Source organism: Erinaceus europaeus, chromosome 19 (genome assembly GCF_950295315.1).
Source record: "Erinaceus europaeus chromosome 19, mEriEur2.1, whole genome shotgun sequence".
Lineage (NCBI taxonomy): Eukaryota > Metazoa > Chordata > Mammalia > Eulipotyphla > Erinaceidae > Erinaceus > Erinaceus europaeus.
In genome coordinates this window covers 57,717,578-57,727,726 of record NC_080180.1, presented here as the reverse complement: position 1 = coordinate 57,727,726, position 10,149 = coordinate 57,717,578, and the positions used below count along the sequence as shown (strand labels likewise).

The window sequence follows — 10,149 nt, the reverse complement described above, 5'->3', positions numbered from 1 at the left end:
TACATCTTTCAAATGTCCAGAGCAGTTCTGTATCCACAGAGATAAATACGGAAAGAAGAAGCATGACAGAGACAGATGGACGTCGAAGTATTTTTAATTTTTTAAGAAAACATTTGCCCGCTTTGGAGAGACACAGTCAGTTCTAAGGGAAAGGAAACCTGTACTTAGGCTAAACTTCCTCTGGATTAATTATTACTGTATTTGAAATCCAAATGACTTGACCCATCATTAGTGGATAAGTGCAGGCCGGGGAATAAATATCCACTCTGTCCACAATAAGACAGGTATCCACACCAAGTTCAAAGGCCCCCAGCCTTGACCACACACACACACATCGAGGCCATCTTTAGAGCCATGATGATGACGAAAGGTTGGATGTATTCTGGAAGCCTGAGGCGGCAGCCAGCACAACCTCAGGCTAATTAGCAGAAACCACAGGTAAAACCAGCTGCTCGGCCATTCACGTAACCAATCCTCAAGCCAGATGCCACTTTTGGAAAAACAGACCTCAGTGCTCCTCATTGAAATTCCATCGGGCTCATAAAGAGAGTACTGTGTGAGCAACAGAGGCATAGTTTGAGGCAACCGGGGCCATTCTGTGATCTCTAGAGAGAGGCTCGGTCTTACTTTCCAAATGGCTCCTTATTGTAAACAGCCTGGTCAGTATTCCTGAGAAGCCAGCGCAGGGCAAACGGATGCTTCCAGGCTTTCTGTATCCTGAACAGTGCAGGGAAAGGATCAGACGAGAACAAAAGTGCACACAAAGTAAATGAAAGAAGAGGTGTTTTATCAATAAAGTTTCATTGCCACCTCCCATGCATATCACTTACATGACAAAAGTATAGGGACACCTCACATCTTCTTTAGAACATATGTCTTTGCTTTTTCAATTAATAAACAGAGTGTGGGCCCTAGGCCCTTGTGCACTTCACAAGTGTTATTTGAAGATGGTGGCATTTGTTGACTTGAATTCATGCACTTGGCTTACAAAGGCTCTTCTTGACTCTATGCTATTTAATGTGACTTCAATTTCCAATCACTCCCATGAAGTCAACATTGGATGATTTCAATGAGCTTTCAAACAAATCGGTACCATGCCCCATACATGTTGACACTTAACTTCTTTTTTCATATTTGCAAGCTCAGAGCTCAATCTTAGTACATGGCCTCTGATTTTCTAATATCTGGAGATCAACATTTGGCAACAAAACTCAACACAGCAGACTACAAAAGATCAGATACTTATAAATACCCTTTTGCAACTCAAGACAAAAAAAGAGATGTGTGGGACATAATATAATGTCCTTTCAGAGTGAAATGTCTATTCAGAGTTGGAGAGGGAATTTATTTTAAATTGAGAACTCAAACAAAGCCCCCCCCCAAAAAAAGGCAAAAGGGCATGTAAAATACATTTATGATTTCTTAAAGATATTCAGGGAATGGCAGCATATTCCAGAGATGCTCAGTCTTCCAGGATGCAATATCTGTTCCTAGAAGTTTCCTTAGGACCACAGAATAGGAGGAACAATCAGTTAAAGGCCATCTTGTGCCTCCTCCCCAACAATAGAAGGACAACTAGGCCATTGTTTCCTAAGGGTCAACCTGGCAACAAGTCAACAAGGTGACCAAGGTCAACCAATTACTTTCTTGGGTTGGTGTCAAGTAGAACTGACACAGCCAGCAAGAGGGTTGGTTGGGAGCCTCTCCGAGAATGAGCAGCCTAGAGAAACCTACTCAATTCTCCCACCAGACCCAAGGTTCCCCATCCCCACTTAGAGACACCAAGGCAGGAGAAAAATCAACAAGAGATATACAACTACAGAAAGCTTCTTTGTACCTACAGGCCCAAGTCCTCATCCCCAATGCAGAGATGAGGATAGCCCAGAGGTACTGAACCTACTAACTCTCACCTACTGAAAGACACCTGGGGACCAATTCTGGAGAAATCACTTCTATCCCCTCAGGGATCCCCAGTGGCACCAGATAAGTCCCATGAACCAACCCAAACATTCATAAAACTCTGGTATAGTTAAAAATGTTAAAGTCAGACCATGACCCACATACTACCTTGAGCAGGGTGTCTGCCAGTTAAAACAGAAGATTTAAATGATAATTAGAGTCTTTTTATGTAAAACATAAAAATATTCAGGATAAAGGAGAAAAACATCTGTCATACCAAGAACTAAGAAAATCATAATTTGAATGAGAAGGAATGCAACACTGAGGCAAACTGTTGCATGCAGGAATTATCTGACAAGGATTTAAAGTGGTCACCATAGTCATCAACTGTGAATTCTCTAAAACAAATGGAAACACACACACACACATACACACACACACACAAATACTCAGCAAAGAAAGAATTTATATTAAAACCAAATAGAAATATATAACTGAAATAAACCCAGTAACAGGAATAAAAAATGTTAACTATTGATACATTATGTAGTAGATAGAGATAACACTAGGTAGAACAGCCAAGCTTAAGAACAAACTATGAAATTCATCTAATCAGAAGTAGTAGAGAGGGGCCAGGTAGTAGAGCATCAGGTGAAGCATACATAGTATGAAGCACAAGGACCTGCACAAGAATCCAGGTTTAAGCCCTCCAGATCCCCAACTGCAGGGGGGGGGGTTGCTTCATAAGTGGTGAAACAGATCTGTAAGTGTCTATCTTTCTCTCCACCTCTCTATCTTCCTCTCCTCTCTCAATTTCTCTGTCTTATCTAACAACAACAATGGGAAAAAGATGGCTGCCAGGAGCAGTGGATTTGTAGTGCAGACACGGAGCCCCAGCAATAACCCTGGAGGCAATAAATAAATAAATAAAAGTAGCAGAGAGAAAACAGACAAAAAATATGTTTAGAGTCTTAGGAACCAGTGTGAGATAGTAAAAAAAACAGGAGGATTTACAGTACATATATTAACATATATTACAAGTATATTACAAGTACATACATTACACATATACTACAAATATATTACAAGGCACAAGGACCCAGGTTCAAGCCCCTAGCACCAATCTGCAAGGGGGAAACTTCATGAGCAATGAAACAGTGCTGCAGGTGTCTCTCTCTCCTTCCCTATCTCAAGTTATCTCTGTCCTATCAGATAAATAAATATTAAAAATTGAAATAAAATAAAAAGTAGAAAACTGAAAAAATAATTACTGAGAACTTCCTCAGGTTATCAGAAGACACACAGCTGCAGATCAAGAAGCTGAGCCAGCCCCTGAAATCCATGTCAAGATTTTTTTTTTAATTAAAACCTTAAAAAATAAAGGCAAAGAACTAAAAGTTCCGAATATTCAGAAAGAAACAACAGACTGCCTCCAGGAAATGCCATTTTCAATTTTAGGAGATTTCTCATCTGGAATTATGGAGTCCAGAAAGAAGTGACACATGATTCACAAATACTGAAAGGGAAGAACTGTCATACACAGAAACCATACCCAGTGAAATTCGATTCTCAAGCAAAGGAAACCTGACAGCATGAATTTATTGCCATTAAAGGACTATCAACAGACAGAAAAGAAATGACAAAGGGAAACCTAGAAGATGAGGAAAGAGAAAAAGGATGGCACCAGTAACTCAAACTACTATTTTTATATTCACGCATTTATTTTTATTAGTAGAGTTTTTTATTGCAAGTACACTGATCTGTAACAGTATATAGGTTTCAGGTATAGCAGTAGTCTGATGTTTGTATGCATCCTATTTCACCCACTCCCCAACCTTTTCCCTTCTGTTAACCACCAATTCTTTTTCTTCTAGCGTCTGCCCTTCTTCCATAGCCAGTCAACAGCGTCAGGTTGAGCCTGATGTCAAGTTTCGAGACCTCCTTTGAATCTGGAGAGGTGGCAGTCATTGACTATGTGGGTCATAGTCTGTCTGTAGCCGCAGGGGCAGTTCGGGTCGTCTCTGGCTCCCCAGCGATGGAACATATAACCACCAATATCTTCTTGGTATTTAAGAGTTTGTTTTGTTCTGTTGCTTTGTTCATTTTCTCAGTTTCTTCATCATCCACATGCAGGCACATGAAAAGATGTTCAACATCATCAATCATTAGAGAAATCCAAATCCAAACTACAGGGTGATATCAACTCATACCCTTGACAAAGGCTATCCTCAGAAAGGCTAAGAAACGTCAAGTATTGGTGAAGACGCAGAGAAATGGGGGTCCTGGGCCCCTAGCCACCTGTTTTCATCACCAGGGTCTACACTTTCTAGTTGCTGAGCTAAGGGAGGGAGTAAGTCAAGAATTACCACAACGGAAGACTTCTTTCTTTTCTTTCTTTCTTTATTTTTTTTCTTTTTTTGAGGGAGGAGAACTTTCAGTTTCTTAAAAGAAACTTGTCCAAAGTGTACCTATTTCATTTCAGTGGAATAGTGGACATGAAAATTAGTAGTATCCTTGGGTTGTATTTTCTTAGTTTTGAGCTCTTTAGGGAAGGGGGCTGGGTGGTGGCATACCTAGTGCACAGATTATCATATGCAGGGATCAGGGTTCGAGCCCCTTGTCCCTACCTGCAGGGGGAAAAGCTTCTTTGAGTGGTGAAGCAGAGCTGTGGATGCCTCTCCTTTCTTCTTATCTCCCTTTTGAAATAAGTAAATAGCACATACTTAAAAAAGCAGAAATGTGAATCCTTGTAAGCTATTGATGGTGTGTAAGTCGGAACAGCCGGTAAGGAAAACAATACGGAGATTCTTTCAGAAATTAAGAAAAGGCATGCTTTAAAATTTAACTATTCTGATTCTTGGCATTTGCTTGAATGTGAAAACATTACACTGATTAGACAAATATGCTTCGATTACTGTTTTCAATGTGTGAGAGTTAGTGAGATGCTCTCAAGTGGTGTGACCCAAAGGGAAAAAAAAATTTTTTTTCTACAAAGTTAATCACTCCACTCCATAGTTCTTTATCTGAAGGAACCAAACTTAAATTGCTAACTCCCTGTGCAACCCAGATAATATTATAAAAACACATTTAGGGTGCTGGGGGCTAGGTCAAAAGGGATCCCCCAAAGGACCTTATAAGCATCAGGTCAGGGCACACGCTGCAATCTAGAAGGTCACATTCTTCTGAGCCTCCAGTTAAAGGTGATATTTGCAAAACCTGAAGCAAATTATGGCTTTGTTCTTTCTGCTCCACATTCCAGTTCCTGTCCACATTCATTAGTTGGCGAATGATTTATAGTGCCTGCTTTTTTTTTTTCTTTTCTGATTTTTTTTTTTAATTGGGAAGTGCCTGCTTTAAATGCAGTGATTTGCTTTCCTCAAGGTTTCATTGTTAGTATCTAAGTCATTAGAATTGTGCCCTCAGTCTATTTATAGAAATAGACTACATAATCCAAGCACTAGTCTACACAAGGCTCAGCTGCAGGTTCTAGCTTTAGCTCGTTCCAGTTTGTAGAGATAGCGTTTCAGGCTAATGTGGAATCAGTTCTTGTGGATTCATTTATGATTTATGAGGCATCCTTAAGAACATTTCCTCTTCTGTGCATGGTATTTAGAGTTGATCTGCATATTATTAATTACGGTTGTGAGCTCTGGGTTTAAGTCACATTGGCATATCCTCTTTTTTATATATAATTTTTATTTATAAAAAGGAAATACTGACAAAAACTATAGGATAAGAGGGGTACAACTCCACACAATTCCCACCACCAGAACACCACTCCCCTGATAGCTTTCCTGTTCTTTATCCCTCTGGGAGCATGGACCAAGGGACATTATGAGAGACAGAAGGTGGTTTTTGTCTACCTTTGGGAGTGGGTTATGGACGGAGTGTCCCAAGAATTGAACCCAGGGCCTCATGCATGCAAGGCATGCATTCTACCACTGAACTCTGGCCCCAGTAACATTGAGATGTCTCAAATCAAAGAATTATGAAGAGTCTATAATTCTCTTAAAATGCACTGTTGATGGATGCTAAGAAAGCTTTTTCTGCTAACTAAAAGAAAAAGACAAAGATGATAAATTAGATTGGTTCTCCTGACTGGCTGGAGTTAGGTTTTCTTTTTTAATTTTTTTTATTAGTGATTTAATAATGATTGACAAGACTATGGGATAAGAGGAGTATAATTCCATACAGTTCCTACCACCAGAGTTCAGCATCCCATCCCCTTCACTGGAAGGTCTCCTAGTCCTTATCCCTCTGGGAGTACGAACCAAAGATCTTCACAGGGTGTAGAAGATGGGGTGGGAGGTCTGGCTTCTGTAATTGCTTCTTTGCTAGAGACAAAAGAATGTATGAACAAAAAATTTAAAATAAATTTAAAAAATGGACTGGGTGGTGGTGCACCTGGTTGAACACACATGCTACAAAGTGCAAGGACCCAGACTCAGGCCCCCGATCCCCACCTGCTTTGGTGGGAAAAAAAAGGGGGGGGGAAACTTTTCGAGTGGTGAAACAGTGCTATAGGAGTGTCTCTGTCTCTCACCCTGTCTCACCTACCCTTTTGATTTCTGGTTGTCTCTGTCCAATAAATAAAGATGATTAAAAATAATTAAAAACAAAACAAAACAAAACAAAATGTATGTTTTGGACCCAATTTTTTTCCTTGGGGCTAACTAAAATGTAGGCTTACTAAGAATTCACTTTTTTTTTTTTTTTAATAATGCAGTACTGAGGATTGGACTCAGGGCCTTACACATGTGAAAGTACTGAGATGTCTCTTAGCACCGTGTGTGTGTGTGTGTGTGTGTGTGTGTGTGTGTGTGTGTGTGTGGTGTGTTGAGGGAGAGAGAGTAAGAGAAACTGCAAAGCAGGCCTGAAGAGCAGGAGTCCCTTGAGCAGCAGAGAGAGGGACAAGACTGTTGGCATTCCAGTCAACATTGGCCAGCTTTGGGACACAAACAAGAAACTCCTCTGCATAGCTGACCCAAGTCCGCGCCACCTCCACTGATGAAGCTGGGCTGCGTGTGTGGGCAGAGGAGTGAGCCAACACAATACACTGCAGGAGACCAGTCTCTTTTCTATTCCAAACCAGAGCAAAATGAACTCTGGCATCTGGTAGAAGATAACTAGTGCCTTTGAAGAGCAAGGGGGCAGAATAAGTACCGGTGGCATTAAAGTCAAGAGCTAAGGGCTTGCTGGGTGGGGTACGGGTTTCCAAGTATCACAGCCCGAGAGAGTCTGAACTCTGCTTGGAATGTGATAAGGTGGCCAGGCCGCCTGTGGAATCTCCCTGGGTAGGAGCTCCAAGCTGACAGGCCTTATAAAGAAGTGTGGCAGATTAGAAGCTTATTTCTTGTCAACATATCCGGGGTGGTCCTCTCACAGCCGCATAATCTGAGGGGCACAGAGCCTTGACAGAACCGGCGGTTGAGACAAGTGGCTTCTAAGAAGGAGAGGAGGAGGCGGGGGTGGGTTGGGGGGGTGACTGCACAATCTCATCTGGACGCCTCACTCCATGGACCTCAGCCTCCCGGAATTAAGGGAACTTAGAAGGAGGTGAGAAAGTGAGCAGAAGGCACTAGAGCTCTGGCGTCAGGCAGACCCAGGTTTGAATGTCGCCTCCGTCACCTGCTAAGTGTGCATTCCTGGGAGCAGCTCCTGGCCTCCTCTCTGCTCAACCGTAGAATCACACATGCCCAGCATTGTTCTAAGGATGAAACGGGGTGGGGGGGCACCTGTCTCTCTCTCTCTCTCTCTCTCGCTTGCTGTTTTTTTTTTTTCCTCCTCCAGGGTTATTGCTGGGCTCGGTGCCTGCACCATGAATCCACCGCTCCTGGAGGCCATTTTTTCCCCCTTTTGTTGCCCTTGTTGTAGCTTCGTTGTGGTTATTATTATTACCCTTGTTGACGCAATTCGTTGTTGGATAGGACAGAGAGAAATGGAGAGAGGAGGGGAAGACAGAGAGGGGGAGAGAAAGATAGACACCTGCAGACCTGTTTCACCGCCTGTGAAGCGACTCCCCTGCAGGTGGGGAGCCGGGGGCTTGAACTGGGATCCTTACGCCGGTCCCTGTGCTTTGCGCCACATGCGCTTAACCCACTGCGCCACCGCCCGACCCCCTCTCTCTCTTGCTGTAAGGATGAACAAGGCAACTCAGAGGCATGAGCAGTGTCTAGCTCCGGTTTCCCCTTCGTTCACTCCCTTAAAATAAGAACATCACGCTCTTTTTTTGTGGTGCCTCGGAGGCGGTGGGCTGCTTCCACATGGAGCTGAACATCTCCCTTCCCTCCCAGCCACAGGCTGCCAGAAACTCACTAAAGTGCACAATGAGCGCAAGTTTCACACTTCCCGTGAGAAGCAACAGAAGTTGCTGCTGATGCTGGGGGGTGTGGAGGATGGAAGGGTGTGTGATCAGTGGTGGGAACGATAAGCAGGGATTCCCCACGAAGCAGGGTGTCCTGGGTCATGTCGCCTCCTGCTGAGGAAGGGGTGTTCCTGTTACAGGACTGGTGAAAGCAGACGCCAGTCTGTTAGGGGTTGTACTGTGGATGCCTGTTTGAGCGTTCTCAACTCGGTCATTGTAAAAAGAGAGGGAGAGGGGGAGATATTCCTGGACTTCCTGATACTTCTGTGCCTCGTTGCGTGAGGCCAAAAAGAGCTAGCAGAATCCTCAAACTTTTCAACCCTCCTAAAGAACATGATGTCTGTCCGCCAGTATGTTGTGAAGAAGCCGCTAAAAAAATAAGGTAAAAAACCGAGGACCAAAGTGCCCAAGATCCAGCATCTTGTTGCTCCACGTGTTCTGTGTTCTGAAACACAAATGTCGCCGTGCTGCTCTGAAGGAAACACGCAGAACGTGTGAACTTTTGGCCGGGAGAATGAAGGAGACCAAAGAAACACGTCAGCAACAGAACAACACGACGGAGGCTGTCTCTCTTGAGAGCTCCTACTCAGAAGTATGGATCCTGTCAAAAATGAGATTTTTAAAAGAGTAACAAATGAAACCTGACACCAAAAACAAACAAACAAACAAATAATATCACACTATCAGTGGACTCCACTAATTATTTTCAACCTTAAAATTCAAACCTTTTAAGAAAGGTTGATTTGACTTACTTATATTTTTAGTTTTTAAATCTTTTTTGACTTATTTATTTATCATGAGATAAGGTTAAGCAAGGAGAAACTGGAGTACTACTGCTCAGCTCTGACATAAAAGTGGTGGCAGGAGTTGAACTGGTGGCCTCTGGGGCTTCAGGAATGCAAATCCTATTATTCGAGCAGGCTGAGTTACCTTTCCAAACAGATGATCACCTCTTGTCCATACAAAGCAATTTTATCTTCCTGAGTACCACTCTTTACAGCGTCTGCCATAAGTCTTCACAGCTGGATAGAGTATTGAAAAGTTCTCCATTAAATTCTACATCATTGTCTGATGTGGGAGTAGGTCTTGTGGCTATAATTATGATGTTGTCTTTTTTTGATTCAGAGGAGCTGGAAGACAGCTTCAGTCAGCTAGGGTACAGGTCTTCTCAGACATGAGTCCTGGGTGCTACGCTGGGGAGCCAGAGACGACCCGAACTGCCCCTGCGGCTACAGACAGACTATGACCCACATAGTCAACGACTGCCACCTCTCCAGATTCAAAGGAGGTCTCGAAACTTTACATCAGGCTCAACCTGACGCTGTTGACTGGCTACGGAAGAAGGGCAAACGCTAGAAGAAGAAAGCTCTAGCACCACACAGGATCACCATGAGAGCATAAGGGACAGCTGCACGGATGACAGAGTGGGGCTGCGGTGTCTCTCTCCTCTCATCTCTCTTCCCTTCTCTTTGTCAATTAAAAGAAAAGAAAAGAAAAAAAAAATCTAATCCAGGAGATTTCCCCCAATGTCACAGATGCAGGAGGCCCTAAAGTTAAAGAAGAGGAAACAGGCCTGGGAAAATTGCTGACCTGGAGCTCACATCTGCTCTGCCAACTGTGACCTGCGTCTGAGGCTCCCCCACTGCACTGGAGGATGTTTTGGTGCTGTAACATCTTCTTCCCTCCCCTGTCTGTCTGTCTGTCTGTCTATCTCTCCATCTCTATCTCTCTGCCTCTATCTAAGGAATTTAGCTTGAAGTAGTGAAGCCCAGTGACAAATGAATTAACTAAAATTCCAACTGACAAGTGCTTTTTCTTTGGGAAAGTTAAAAGGAGAAGCCAGCTGGTTAAGCACACAAAAACCCAAGGAAGGATCCAGGTTCAAG

General features: G+C 43.1%; 1 pseudogene; it reads left to right on the top strand.

The window, feature by feature from the left end:
* Positions 1-354: 354 nt before the first annotated feature.
* On the top strand, positions 355-8,877 carry LOC103118288 (small ribosomal subunit protein eS6-like; annotated as a pseudogene).
* The last annotated feature ends 1,272 nt before the right edge of the window (positions 8,878-10,149 follow it).